General features: G+C 38.8%; 1 long non-coding RNA gene across 1 annotated transcript; it reads right to left on the minus strand.

The window, feature by feature from the left end:
- Nucleotides 1-2,341: 2,341 nt before the first annotated feature.
- LOC124873704 lies at nucleotides 2,342-2,768 on the minus strand. Its single transcript, XR_007039605.1, has 3 exons — nucleotides 2,664-2,768; nucleotides 2,507-2,582; nucleotides 2,342-2,383 (listed from the first exon to the last, which is right to left on the minus strand). It is a non-coding gene; the product is annotated as an uncharacterized LOC124873704 (long non-coding RNA).
- Nucleotides 2,769-15,624: the final 12,856 nt, after the last annotated feature.

Below are 15,624 nucleotides of genomic sequence, written 5' to 3' on the forward strand. Positions count from 1 at the left end.
AAAACTAGCTCATGACGTGTTTGTTTTTCATCAGAAAACATTTACTTGAAATATTTCCTGTATATAATGTACAGAATGTATCCATAAGGTATCCTCACTGAGAAACATGGTGGTGGCAGCATCATTTTGCATGGATACTTTTTTTAAGCAGGGGGAGGGAAGCCGGTAGAAAGTCTGTTAGAACCTGCAACAGATTTGAGACTGTTACAGACGTTCTTCCTGCTGGACAACAACCCTAAACATACACAAAGAGTTACAATATTTTATCACATAAAATCAAAAGGAAATTCCTTAATATTTCTGGGTGAAACTTATAAAAATGTGAAAGGGGACTGTATGCACCTTCTTTATATGAAAGGAAAAAATGACGGGTGGACTATTGTGCTGTTTTTTCAATTTACAAACGGCAGTGTTATAAAAACAGACCTTTTAGTGTATTTTTATTTAAAGCCTTTAATTTGTGTTTTTATTTCTTTTTATTGAAAAGCTTCTGCTGTGTAATGGAATTCCTTCTTGTTTTTATAACTAGCATCAACATGTAGATTTCCAAATAGGAACAGAAACTGTTTATGCTCTCTGAGTTGTACTATGTCTGCGGAAAGCTTTGGTATATACAGATCTTGCTAAGCAAACACAGTCTCGCTATGATAACCTCTCTGACCAGATGGGAAGCTGGAGGAAGAGAGACAGGGGAGCAGAGAGGTCAGACGTCAGGAATGAGGAAATCCCACCCTGGCCCCAGCAAATACAAGACAGGAAGCGAAGGCCATTTGCATCCAAACTGCCCTTCAGTGGTGCAACATATGCATAGTATGAGGGTGGGTGGCCTGCAGAGCACTAATGTAAATCACCAGGTAGGTATTATGTGCTTGATAGCATCCTCTGTCTGCAGCTGTAAAGATGAGGCTAAGAGGTGAAGTTGTAGGAAAAAGAAGAGGAATTTACATGTCCTCTACACTGATAAAAAAGATAGCTGGATTTAACCAGTAAAATCTGTATAATGATTTGTAACTGCTAAAAAATCTTTAATCAAATTAGATTAGTAAAAATCTACTAACTTACCAAAAAAATGTGACTCATATTAGTTCATTTAAATACTCACAGAAATTAGGTTCAAACTATTCTGCTATTCTGTTATTTTTTATTGATTTAAGCTTCGGACACAACTTGCTTCTTTCTCCAACACAGAAACGTTTTCAACAATAAATTTTATGATGGCTGTAAACTTCTAAAAAGTTGATGAATTTTTTAACAATGCAATCCAAATAAATATATCAGCAGTGTTGCATGTTACTGAGCTCACTTTTTTTAAAGATATTTTTTTGGCACTGGTGGCCTTTATTTTTGACAGTAGGTAGACAGGAAAGGGGGTAGAGCGGGGGAGACATTCGGTAAATGTCACCAGGTCTGGGACTTGAACCTGGGACGGCTGCCTCACGGACTGTAGCCTCTTTACATGGTCACATGCTCAACCCCTACACCATCAGCGCCGCACCAACCTCACATTTTTTAACTTTGAACAAAATGGTGTCAAATTTTACGTGATAAACTTGAAGTGAGCGCAACTCCTAAAAGTCATTTAATGGCTCTCTATTTGGAGAGGAACAAAACATTTAAAAAGTGGTTTTCAGTGGCAAACTTTGGATAAATCATCCAGAAAAGAGCTGCAATTACAACATTTTCACTCAAGGTGAGCATTGAGTGAATACTCCGTTTCTGTGCATGTGTGCGTGTGTGCGTGCGTGTGTGTGTGTATGCAAAGGCAGCAGTGAAGAAGTTTAGTTGAATTTTACAGACTTTGTGTTCAATTAATGTATGTGTCTACACTTGCTGTAAACTATAAACTACTGAAATGCTTTCAGCTTTGCTTTAAATATAAGAATTTGAAATAAAGGTTCACACCCTTACCATCAAAGTAAATAGATCAAACTGAAGTTATTGCGCCCCAATTTTTAGTTTTTAAATTCCTAATAAGCAATATTATATGTAGACCAGATGGATTTATTTTCATTCTATGACCGTAGAATATCAAAAAATGTGCAGTCATTTAGTGCTTCTGCCCCTTTTTCCAAGAAACCTTCAACTTTCACTATCTGGCAGTTATTGAGACTAACTGTTGGGTTTTCACTGTGAATTCACAGCTTGAGTAAAAAAAAACATCATCTGCAATGGCAGGATACTAAATAAAAGCTTTAAAGTAACCATAATTACAAATGTAGTCTAAATGTCTAACAACAAAGCATTAAAATATATGAAACTCTCTCAATATTTTGTGTTTTTGACCAAAGAAAATATTTTCCATAGACAATGCCTTGGGCTGGAGGAGGTGTCTGGGGAGAGGGAAGTCTGGGTGTCTCTAGTCTGCTGCGCCTGCGGTCCGGTCCTGGATAAAGTGGAAGATGACGATGCGAAAATATTATCGGCACAAGCTTAACTGTTAGTGTTCTGGTTTTAAAGAAAAATTAACAAATACATGACAGGGAAATAAAAGTAGCTGAAAACCTACATAACGTTGCCACCAGGGGCAGCATAACAGGAGGAAGAGAGCTCCACTTTGCCTACAGGAGAATCATGGCTTTCTTCTGAAAAGTAAGCAAAATCACAAAATAACGGTGTTAGTAACTGCGTTACTTTTTCCGTAACAGAGTAATCTAACTAATTACCTTTCTCATTTCTGTAAGGCCGTTACGATGTTTACAAAGTAACGCGACACATTATTACAACTGAATAAGCAGGGTTTCATAAGAGCACAGCCTGCTGCTGCGGAGAGATCTGCTTTTCTCCCGCAGCTGCAGTGAGGGTTTTTTAAAGTTCTTCAAGGAATAAGCAGGAGGTGGGGGAGTGGGCCCGGACCAACAGCGGCATACGTGATTCCGATTGAGGCATCAGGTAGGCGGGTTTTCACCACGCAGACAGATTAAACCAACAGCAAGAGACAAACATGACGATGGAGGGGAGTCTTGTAAATTCAAAGACAGCATTAAAAAGTTGGAAGTATAGACAATATTTCACATTAACCGAAGTTAAAGGCAAAATTGTGCATATGATTTGCAAGTTATTCAATTCAATTCAGTTTTATTTATATAGCGCCAATTCACAACATATGTTGTCTCAAGGCACTTCACAACAGTCAGGTACATACATTACAATTAATTCTAACAATTGAACAGTGCAGTCGGAGTTAGCTTTTTATTCAAATTGGATAAAAAGTTTTTCTAACTAAGGAAACCCAGCAGATTGCATCCAGTCAGTGACTTGCAGCATTACCTCCTCCTGGATGAGCATGTAGAGACAGTGGACAGTCACTGGCATTGACTTTGCAACAATCCCTCATACTGAGCATGCATGTAGCGACAGCGGAGAGGAAAAACTCCCTTTTAACAGGAAGAAACCTCCAGCAGAACCAGGCTCAGTGTGAGCGGCCATCTGCCACGACCGACTGGTGGTTTGAGAGAACAGAGCAGAGACACAAAAAGAACACAGAAGCACTGATCCAGAAGTACTTTCTGTGGGAAGGAAAAGTAAATGTTAATGGATGTAGCTACTTTAGTTGTTTCACCTAGAAAGAAAGAACAGATAAACTCTGAGCCAGTTTTCAAGGTTAGAGTCTGAAAGAGAGCACATATAATTAGTTACAGTAAAGCTCAGTCAAGCTCAGGCAGACACAGAGCCAGGCCAGGTGTAGCTTCTAGGAAGAGAAAAGAGAGAACAAGGTTAAAAGCTGAAATAACAGCAAACAATGCAAAATTGGAGAGTAGTGTGAGAATGTAGCGAAGAGGGTGAAAGTGGTCGTTATGTCCTCTAGCAGCCTAAGCCTATAGCAGCATAACTACACAGATAGTTTCAGTTCAGATTATTTAGTTTAAAAAAAAGTTATGTCCGGGACCAAAGAAATGATCCATGTTCGTGACCAGCAAGTCCAGCTTTATGAAGCACTTAGCATCGTCTCACTCTTCCGCATTACTTGTGGCCAACAACCCGAGCCCTGCTGCAACCAGCGTGAGCAGCTCCGACAATCCTACACCATGCAAACAGAAAAGGCTTGATTTTTCTGCTCAGCAACTGTAACATTATTTTAGATTATAACAGATAACTGAGTAGTTACTTTGCCTAGTAAGTTTGAGTTACTGTAGTAACTCAGTTACCATTTGGAAGAGGTAACTAGTAACTATAACTAGCTACTTTTTTAAAGTAACATTCCCAACACTGTGTATGAGCCAGGAAACAGAAGTTTGAGCTGACTGAGCAGCCACATGAGCAGTTGTCTCCTGCCAACCCAGATTGGCATGTGTTGTCATTTATAGTAATTTCAGTTAATATGTGAGATAAGATGAGTGTTTTGCTAGTGTTTAGCAGATATTTGTTTTATGTAGTGTCTTTATGTTTAGAGACTTTATTAATATTTTGATTAATCATTTTACTGACGCATCATAATGTAAGCAAACATAATTAAGTCACCTCAAGCAGCAGTGGTTTTTACAGCATGCTCCAAATTCTGTGATTTGTGTCCTTCATTGTTTCTCATAAGACTGAATGAAGTGATTCTAAACAAAAGTCCTTGAAAGCATAGCTATTAGCCCGCCAGCTGGGAGCAAAGCATTGCGTTGCTCCTACATAACTCCTCCGTGCCTCTCGCCCCGCTGTCCCTTCCTGCTTTCTGTTTGTTTCCAAGATAACATGATGGTTTATTCACATCTGTTAGGGGAGCTGTTCTAAGCTTCTCTGCTTAACATGTATTTGTGGACCATCTCTGAGCAAAAACCGGACTCATTGCTGGAACTTGATTCAAGCGAAAGGGTTGCTGCTTCAGCAAGGTGTGACAGATACTGATCAGTTCATGTTTATTTACCATGTTTATTAATGTTTTGACAAAAACTCAGTAGATTGTTTAAGCATATTTCCAACAAAAGGAACAAAAATATGTTTTTCCAGATTGTAATGAAAAAAAAATGACAACGCGTCTGTACAGTTTGCTGAATTTGCAACATAGGTTTATCATCTGACAGTGACATTTTTATATATGGCATTTTAAACCATCTGGTTTAAAATGTGGTGCAAACCTCTAAGAAAAAAAGTATTTTTGACATACTTATCTTTGTCAAAACTAAACATAATTTTAGATATGAGGTTTTTTAATTTGTCATTAGTCGTTTATATTTGTTTTGTAGTGAGAAAATGGCTGGGAAAAGACATTTAATATATGTTACAAATGCTGGGCAGTAATTTAATTGATAATTGGTGAATGACATCATGACCTGCATATATTTTTAAACTTTAATTGAGCTTGTTGAAAATGAAAATGAATTCATTCATTCTTACTTGGCTGAACTGAATTTAGAACAAGTACTTGAAGATGAAAAGCACAGCACTGCATATCATCCTTATCTGTTCCCTGCTGACCTCAAATCGAAAAATGTTGGTGGAATTTGTTAATATCTTTTGTTAAAACTTAATCAGTATTGAAAATGTTTTTTACAAACCAATATGCTTGATTGATGATTAAATAAATGTGTTTTATTTGATGCCGTCTGAATTTCTTGCAATGGTGTGGTCATGACTAAATGTCACAAATCATTTTACTCCCTTTTACAAATTGCTCTTCAATTCATCCAAAAATTCAATATAAATAAAGTAAGATTCTAGCAAAAAACACACGTGTGTTATTCTAACATCAATCAAATAAACAATGTGAGATATTTGTTAAGAGTCAGACTAAAGTGCAGGCAAGAAACAGTGTGAAAAGTTTACTGATAAATGTGTACAGCAGGATGATTCTTCCAAGAAAGCGATAGCGGTCCAGGTCAACACTAGGAAGAGAGGTAAGCGGTTAATGACTGTGATCTGAGATGATTGAGATTAAGTTTGTAACAAAGAACCTTGAGTTTTCAATGAGAACATTTAAAAAAAGGCCCATTAAATAAGAACAGTAATGACATGCATAACGCGTAATGATTTTAATGTCCTTCATGTTTAAAGCGAAGCGGGAGGTGCAGCAAGGATTTTCTTGGAATAGAAAGAGAACAAGGTCTGTTTCTAAGTACAAATATCCCTGACAACATTGTTATCTACCCCCCGGACTGCAGTAACGGAGCATGAAGAAAAAAAAGAGGGGGAACCAAGACTAAAAACATTCTTACGCAACCTAACTAGAAAGCATTGAAATCATTGAGACTTTTCTGTCGACTGTTCTCAGTTATTGGGAAAGGAAAAACATTTAATTTAACCACAAAATACAGCTTAGTCATCTCTTGGTGGCACATTTAAGAACAGAAAAATACCGCACGTATTTACAAAATGAGATTTAATGTAATTTCATCTTAATATATGCTATTTGTGTTTGAGGATTGATGATCACACATAATAGTTTTATTTAACATACTTCTATTTACACACTATTTAACCTAGGTGTTAATTCAATGGAAAGACTTACACATGAGAGAAACACAGAGATGGCAATTAGAGGAATTCATTAGCTGATGTTTGTTTTCTTTTGGCACTCGGACCCCGGTGGAAGACATGGATGCTGATAATGACATGAGCTTGAATAAACATCTTAGGGTTAGAATTAGAGAAGTCTTCCACCCTGGAATCCTGATTCTGGTGTTGGAGTGGAGGCCTGAGGAGATAAGGGAGTCGGAAGGAGCTTGAAGCCTGATGGTGGAGTAGGTTCGAAGCTGAGCTGAAGAGAGATTCTGCGTATGAAGGTCTTTTAAGCGAAGCCTGGTGGTATGATTGGCTGAAGAGGAATGCGGATCACAAGCTGATTGGTTGGACAGAGAACGTAGCGGAGTAGTTAGACGGAGCCGGAAGTAGAGGTGAGTCTTCCAAGTGGAATCAAAAATTGTCCATAAATGTACTTTTATTTTCATTAACTGATAACTTTATAACTAATGTGTTGTGAAGTGGACCAGTCTCTTTTGCAGTAATAAATAAGGTCTCTGTTCGTGACTACATTTGCAAGTGGCTTCTTTCTTGAAGAATGACCTTTTAATCCATGTAGCTCAGGACTTGTTTCACTGTGGATAATTACTCTTTCCAAGCAGCTTCCGCCAGCATCCTCAAAAGGTCTTCCGCTTTTATTCTGAGGTCATGAACACATTTAGCACCACAAGGAACACAGTACCCGTGTCTTTCTGAATCCCCGTACTGTTTATTCTTACATGTACAGTACTGTGCAAAAGTTTTAGGCAGGAGTGAAATAATGCTGTAAACAAAGAATGCTTTCAAAAATGGAAGCATTTTTCATACTTGCCTACTTTTGCACAGTACTGTAACTGTTTGATTAAAGGAATGTGGTAGTGGTATTTTACACCAAAACACATTCCTCTTTGGGACACAGAACACACCACCTTTGTGAATATGGTATGATGATAGTTTGAACAGGAGAACATGGCACCTTCAGGCATCTGGTAACTGTACCCAAGGATGAATCAGACTTGTGGAGGCCAACAATTTATTCTTGAGAAATTGGCTGATTTCTTTTGATCCTTCCATGAAGCCACTACATCCACAGGCATGCGTCTAGTTAAATCAACTGTGAGTTAACCTATCAGAAGCTCCCAAACCGTTTCCCAGACACAGTGATCCTATATAAACTATAAACTTCTCAATTTAAAGAAAGTATAAAAAAAAATTCTTAGGATGTATTCACACTTGCCACTTTTAGTCCGCTTTAAACGGACCAGAGTTTGTTTCCCTCCTTGGTCCGGACCTTTTGTGCAGGTGTGAATACACTCAAGCGAACCCTGGTCCGGACCAAACAACCGGACCGAGACCCACTTTTTGAGGTGGTCTCGGTCCGCTTCCAAATGGACTCTGGTAGGGTTCGCTTATGGTCTGAATACAAACCAGCCCCGATCCGAACCAACTCCAAAAAGCGTACGTCTCTTTGGACATAAAAGCCACCGTAGCCGCTAGCAAAGGTGTGTGTTGTAAGGTAATCATACCTGATAAACTGTTTGTTGCTTAGCAACGCTACTGGCGTGTTGTGGGACACGTAGAGAACGTCGGCGTTCAGCACGCATTCTCCGACAGGGTTCCAACAATATAAATGGAACGTTTCCAAGTCTGTGTTGAATGAGCTGCTCTTCACCCTCACAATAATAGTCAGTCAGCCAGTCAGTCATTTTCTACCGCTTATTCCATAGTGGGTCGCGGGGGAGCTGGTGCCTATCTCCAGCAGTCTATGGGCGAGAGGCAGGGTACACCCTGGACAGGTCGCCAGTCCATCACAGGGCAACACACAAACAACCATGCACACAATCATTCAATACACCTAAGGGCAATTTAGAGAGACCAATTAACCTAACAGGCATGTCTTTGGACTGTGGGAGGAAGCCGGAGTACCCGGTGAGAACCCACGCATACACGGGGAGAACATGCGAACTCCATGCAGAAAGACCCCCGGCTGGGAATAAAACCCAGGACCTTCTTGCTGCATGACAACAGTGCTACCAACTGCGCCACCGTGCAGCCCCGTGTTGTGGGACAAGGCACGTAGAGAACGTCAGTCTCCGACGGGGTTCCAACATTATAAATTGAACGTCTCAAGTCTGTTGGATGAGCTGCTCTTCACCCTCACAATAATATTGCAGCTTTAATAACGGCACGAATATGCAGAACAGAGGAGCTGCACACAACACATCCACAGCTGCTTTCCTCAATTTCCGGGTCTGTGCTCTGTCCTGCCCCATCATTTCTGTCCAATGGGAACAATGATCGTCACCCACGTGGCTTTGTTTACAAGTAATAGTTCACTTGCAAAAAGTACAATGTGAAAACAAACCGCACCAAATGAAAAAAATAAAGTTCGCTTTTGGTCCGGACCAAACAAGCGGACCAAAGGACTTTCCTGGTGTGAATACACCCTAAAACAAAACTCTCCTTGGGGTGAAGCAGTAGAGCCAGAGTGACGCCTGCGATGGATCTCCAAACGAAAACTCGGTTTTAATTAATAATTAACCTCCATTTAGCCTTTAATCTCACAGTATCTGCATGATGGACCTAAGTTTCCGAAATAAGATTCAAAGTTTGATTGTCGATCAACTTTTTACCAGAGAAACTGGAACGTATGTTGCGGATCAGCTGAAGACAAACCGAAGACAAGTTAACTGAATTGAATTCCCATGTTCTCTGCCTGACCAAGGATAAGGCCCTCACGGAGGTGACCAATTGGAAAATCAAAGCCGGCGTATAACATCAACCTGTCTGGGGGACTTGAAGGATTAGAGCCAATACGATTTCTCAGAGTGAATCACCCCCATGCTGGGATAGGAGCATTTCCCCATTCCCTCAGTGACTGAACAAACGCATTTATCCCCCACACTTAACCTGCCAGGAACGAAGCAGCGCAGACCCATCTTCACCTGTTTGCTTAATTATCAAGATTAGGATAAAATTCTTCGAACAGCTAATAATATATCTGGATAAAAGAGTGAGCCTGTACCTTCAATGTCTGTGAGATTCTTCCCAGATCTGGGCGCCAGCCTGGTAAAGCACAGGAAAGGATAGAATCTGTTTAAGACGAAGCTTCGTACAAATAGGTAACAGTTCAGCCTTCCTTACATTAAGAGTTTTCCTACCCAATGGAGAGAGGAAGTTCTACAAAACACCTGAGGATCCAGCCTCCTTTCTTCGAGATTTCTCGGGAGGTAATGAATCCTGACTCTCACCTGTGTTGACAGGTATAGCTCTACAGCTAAGGCTGCGAGGGGAGCGTTGTTCCTCAAAAACATGTAAAAGTTCACAATTAATACTACTACTTTATAGTAGTGCTGGCTTATACTTTATGGATTTAAATTTAATAGATGTTTGAATGCATACGCATGACCCAATCTATACATTATTCCTCTTATCCTAATCTACATAACTCGCACACTAGAACTGACCTCTTTCTGATGTCTTCATACCGAGGCTGCTCTAGGATCATTTTCCACTCACTCTGTCAATAGATATGCCATAAAAAATACTGAATACATACTTGAATCCAACCCTTTTCCAAAAACGGGACTTTTGTTCAATCATCTGGAAACGAGTAGCGCTATTTTGCAAAATAATACTCCAATAATAGTTTTATATATTAAATATATAGTCTTGTCTTGGCTTTAAGGAAGGAGGAGAACTTACTGCGATAGACTTATTCCTTTCTAGCATTGAGTTACCCAAGCTAAATCAAGCGGACCAGAGAACCCCAGATCTTCCATTTACCACAAACAAAATTTGAAGGGCCTTTCACTCTTCAGTCTAACATGTCAAGAAGATGAGTTCCACCCTGAACTTGAAGACTTCAAAGACTTGCTTATACCTCTACACATGGATGTAATTAACTTAGCATCTAAAACACGAAGTGTACACGTGTCTTTCGCAAGAGCTATAATTACAGTGATCCCTAAAAAAGACAAAAATCTCTGAAAATGCTCCTCTTTCCAGCCAATCTCAGTTTTGAACACATATAATAAATTCATCTTAAAATCCTTAGCAAACAGATTGAGTCAACACTTTGTAAAATTGATCAAGTCAGATCAGGTAGTTTTTATTTGGAAGAGATCCTCTGCAGATAACTTCAAAAGGTTATTTAACATAATTCATGTAGCAGCCTCCAGGGCCAAACTGGATATCACTGGATAATGAGAGTCCCAAACAACGGCACCAGAAAGGGGTGTGTTACCTGTAGGACTGCTATGTGAATGAATCCTTGATGTCCTTTGATGACCCTGAGGAAGAAGTAGGATCTGTCCTGTAGAAACGTGTTCAAATTCCAGTTGAGATCTTTTCTTAAAGCTATTTTGGGACCAAAAATGACTTTACCTGCACTTAGTGACCTGGAGAAGCTGCTCCATGAAGGAAACTCACCTTGACTTTTTAAAAAGTGAATCTGTCTTAATGTGTGCTGCTCAAAAACCAGGGTTACACGGGGAGATGTGGAAGCCCAAATTGTATGTAACAATTGATGCAGAATGATGTTCTGAATTATGGCAAAAATGTTTTAATCTCATCATTAACTGCAGATACAGACTGACCCATTATACATTTCTCAATCAAACTTATATTACAGCACAAACATTACATAAACATAAACCAGAGTTATCGAGTCTGTGCTTTAGATGTAGCATTGAGGAGGGTTCATTCTTGTATGTGGTTTTGCAAAAACAAACACATTCTGGAACGACGTTCCAACCATTTCGATTAGATCCTCAAATATGTTGAGACTTCACAAATGTTGGTACACAATTAAGGAAAAGCCAACAGAAGTTCCTGCAAATGCCTTTATGTGTTGCCATTAAGTTATGTGGAAGTCTGACTCCCAACTCCCTATTTCTGGATGGATCTCAGAGATGAATTGTTGGGTCCCCAGCTTTACCTGACCTAAATAGGTATTATACCGGTGTCTTTATTGGATTCTGCATAGAATACAAATCTTAGAATTTAAAAGTTATGGTCATCAGTGTCAAGTGTCTGTGTCTGTCTGACTCTTCTGTGGTTTTCTTTTTTGTTGTTGTTTTCCCCCTCCTTTATGTGGATGGGTTTGGAAGGTTTGGAGTTGTGTTTTGTTCATGCTTCACTAATTTGAAAATCCTAAATGAAGTATAAAAAAAAAAAAAAAAGAACTTCTGCTCATTGTTCTGGCATTTAGCAAATAATTTGGGGAATCTTAACTTTAATGTCAGATAGGCACGTAAATATGTAAATATTCTATCTTTACCGTAGCTGTTTTCAATAGACAAAAGCATTCATTTAATTTCTACAGTCCTGGGGAAGGAGGCCAACGTTTTTTTATAATTAAATTTGAGGAAGGGCGTCATTTCCTAAGGCATTCCAATTGAAAAGACATCCAAATCAAAACATGCTGAGCTGTTTATGTCACAACGGCTGAAAGAATGTAAACGGGCTTTTCCCCAATCCTATTCATCAATGAATGCTGGGATACTTGGAATGCTTTTCGCCTTTTCCACTTTATTTTGTCTCTGCAGACATAGCCCAGGTCTCTCAGACTGACTGGCATCTAGTAAAACTTTAATCTCTATAGAACTTTAAGACGTGGAGAAAGGAACAAAGTGTTAAAAAAATGTATCTAATTTTGTTACTAATGTCTAAAAGATATGCCAAAAAAATATTAGAATTCAGTTTCTCCTCTGTAAAATATTTTCTTATATCAAATGAAGACCTGAAGGTCATCTCAGTCAAAACTGCAAGCTGTTGCATAAGACATCAGGCGCAGAAATGAGACTTTGCAATGTCTGTGGCTGCAGACGTACATTTGAAAACCAACGACACGAAACGATCTGAATAAAGAGCTGTAAATGAACAAGGAATGTCCTGAATAGTTTTTACATAAGACAACCCAACATCAAAGCATACTCTGTAGCCTAGATTCCCTGTTCTAACTGGGCTAAATGTAATAAATAATGTGCTCTAATTGCCAAGAATTTATATTATTTTCCTTTAATTAGGTCCTACATGGGATGACTGTGGGAATTTAGGATTATAGTGATTGTTTTTCCCAGTAGAGGATGAAACAGATGAACAAGTTTGTATTTTGCCTTTCTTGCTGGAGAGTTCAGGACATTACTGTGGATAACGTAATTAAAGACAGAAGCTTAAACTTTATCTGTACATGCATCGGCGATGGAAATTTCCCTCAAGTGTTGGAGAATGACTGGACACATCTTCACAGCAGCCTCTCTTGCTCCTTGAAACCTATGTGGATTTTTGGCTTTTTGCACAATAGTGGTAGGGTTTTCTTTTTTTTTTTTTTTGGTTTTTGATTAAAATACATACAACTGAATGATGCATGGAGGATGGTGGACAGCTTTTATGGAGGAGGGGTCACACGGTCTAATGCCAAGTATGCATTTTTTAGTTCTCTAATAAGAAAATATTCTAAAGATTTTAAAGAGGTTTTCTCTTCTTTCTTAAAGAGTGAAAATGCTAAAATCTCAATGGAAATGTGTGATTCATCCTTCAGATAAAAGTAAAGCTATTGAAAAGTCATGAGACCTATCTGATTTTTAATAACCTGGCCGAGTTATGGACAGTAAGCTCATTTAAAGATGCTGATAGTTGCTGCAGAAGCATTGTGGCAAGCCCTCTTTTCATGACAACTCTACACCTATCACTGTTCCCAGCACACCAAAGTCCTTAAATTGCTTCACAACCCAAAACGTTTCTGAAATGTCTTGTGGCTACGTGTAGCTTCATCATCTGTCCCTGTAATACATACCATCTCCCCTTAGGTCCAAGACAGTCATTTACCCATTATACCTTTAATATAACTGTGAACTGTTCCTAACATTGTTGAACTAAATTTGACATGAAATTAAGTCACTTTGTATAAAAGTAAATGTAATGTGAAATTCTGCCTTTCCCCGCTGTTCTATTTAGCCTATTTTCCATTCAAGTATAAAGAATTTACCAATGTCATTTGTTTTAATCATAATTATTGTTACTATATTATGTCCTGAGCATGTTGCAGAGATAACACATCATTTCTGAAGTCATCAGGAAGCATAGGTTTGGCTGGGTATTTGACTACTCCTGTAATTAATGGTGGAGTTCATTTATACAGGTTGGTTTGCTGGGATGGACCCAGTTTTGAGTCACAGTCATCAAATTCACAATAGAGTTGAGGTCAGCATCATTCCAGAAGGTAAGCCTGCTTTCTACATTATTTTTGTCTTCTCTGAATCCATAATAAGTTTAAACTTCTATATTGAGCTCTTGTTTAAAAAAAAATCTCTGACACTGTATTAACATTCCGCTTGAGGAATTTAAATTTAAAACTTTTTAAGCTTTTTAAGACCCTTATGAATTAAATTCAAGGCCTACATAAATAAAAAAAAAAGTGAAAGAGATTTAGTTAAATCAAGCTTAGCAAACTTAAGTTAATGTTGTTCAGCTCCTGCATGTAGCTCATGTGTTTTAAAACCCACTGTACATCACCCAACTTCAATTAACTTTTAAGTTTGACACACATTTGACAAGACGTGCTGCGTCTTTTGATGTGTGTCAGTTCCCATTGCTAACACACAGAGCAACAAAGACCACTGACCTTTAGCCATGGGTAGTTTTTTTTTCTTCAGAAAAGCCCATGCCTCAAAGTAAAATGGCACTAAGAGGTTTAACACTTTTCCATGACATAGGAGCTGATAGTGGATCACATAAGAAAAGCATCCTGGTTTAAATTTCTTAGACAAATAACATTGAGTCAATTTCAACAGAATTTTGTTGTGGGTGACTTTTTTAGGCCTTTCTAATTTTGTCCTAGCATAAAAACACCCAAATTCCTCAACCAGAACTACATCAAGCAGATGTATTGTGAGAAACAATACATCTAAATTCAATCAATGTGTGCTGGGAGGCATTCTTCTCCTCTTGGATCCTCTGGAAGTGCTCTCTAGGCACTGAGCAGAGAACGCGCCTTTCAGTCTGCAGAGCCTTCAAAGCACTCTAAAGCGACTCATTTTGCACGAGACGTGATCATCAACAACTTTTTGTCCACTGCCTGTGACCCCCACCATCACAAAGTGTGCGCAGCCTGAAGAACAATGAGATGTTCCTCTCATATAAAGGGTATTGTTGGATGTAGAAGTAGGACAGACACACGCAAGGCACGTCAGGCATGTTCTCTGAGGGCCCACCATGGAATGTGCAACAAAGAGTCCATGCAGGCTGCAACAATTCTGGGAAAAGTGTAATTATCTGGTGACAGAAGTTCAACAATTCAGTTCAACAAAAGTAATTTATCCCATGCCCCACTTTACAACAGCCTGCTACAAGGCCTAATTAAATCATTGATATTATTTGAGCATTTTAAATTCCTGCAAATCTGATAACTCATTTCCAGTTATCTTATAGAATCGATGCTCCTCCTCCATGCTCATAGTTTTCTTGGCAAGCTGACCCTGTCAGTTTACAAAAAGAAAATCCCCTCCAACCTGCACCACCCTGGAGCGATTCTGCACAGATAAGTCAGCCATTTACACAAACAATCCATCTTCATTTTTTTCCCATGACAGGTTATGATCCTGAAGATAAGGCAAGTTCCCAAAATACTTTTGATATCTCAATTCATCAAGATGGGTAGAGAATGTGACCCAATATTTTCACCAACACCCTCCTTTAATTATTTAATGAGTGTTGGATTAGATGTGCATTCCTGTTCTATAAAAGCAACACACCTAAATAATGATGAACCCATAAAACACTGCAAACAGTACATGACCTGGTTGCTTCATTGCTTTTAGCTTGCTGAAGATACATTTACTGCTCCCCCTGCTGCATGCTTGTGGTACAGCATATACTGCAGAGACAAAAACATTTCACCTTATACATTTCCAACGTTACAGGAGAAATGGATCTTAGTTTTTCCGACACATAAAGCAATTCATTGAACAGTATCATGTACCACATGTAATATAAGAGAGCTGCTTAAAAATCTACTTGCAAATCTGGGGTTTTAAAACAGCCATACAATAGGATCACCTACACCAGAATCAAGTACATTCATTTTATCTCAATGTTTAATAATGTCATGCTCCAGAGCCTAATAGAGAAACGTCTCCTGTATTACTAAAGACTTGACCACTTGTCTCTGGATTCTGAACTTTCTAGCAGAGACTGCAGTCA

This window comes from Girardinichthys multiradiatus, chromosome 9 (assembly GCF_021462225.1).
Source record: "Girardinichthys multiradiatus isolate DD_20200921_A chromosome 9, DD_fGirMul_XY1, whole genome shotgun sequence".
NCBI lineage: Eukaryota > Metazoa > Chordata > Actinopteri > Cyprinodontiformes > Goodeidae > Girardinichthys > Girardinichthys multiradiatus.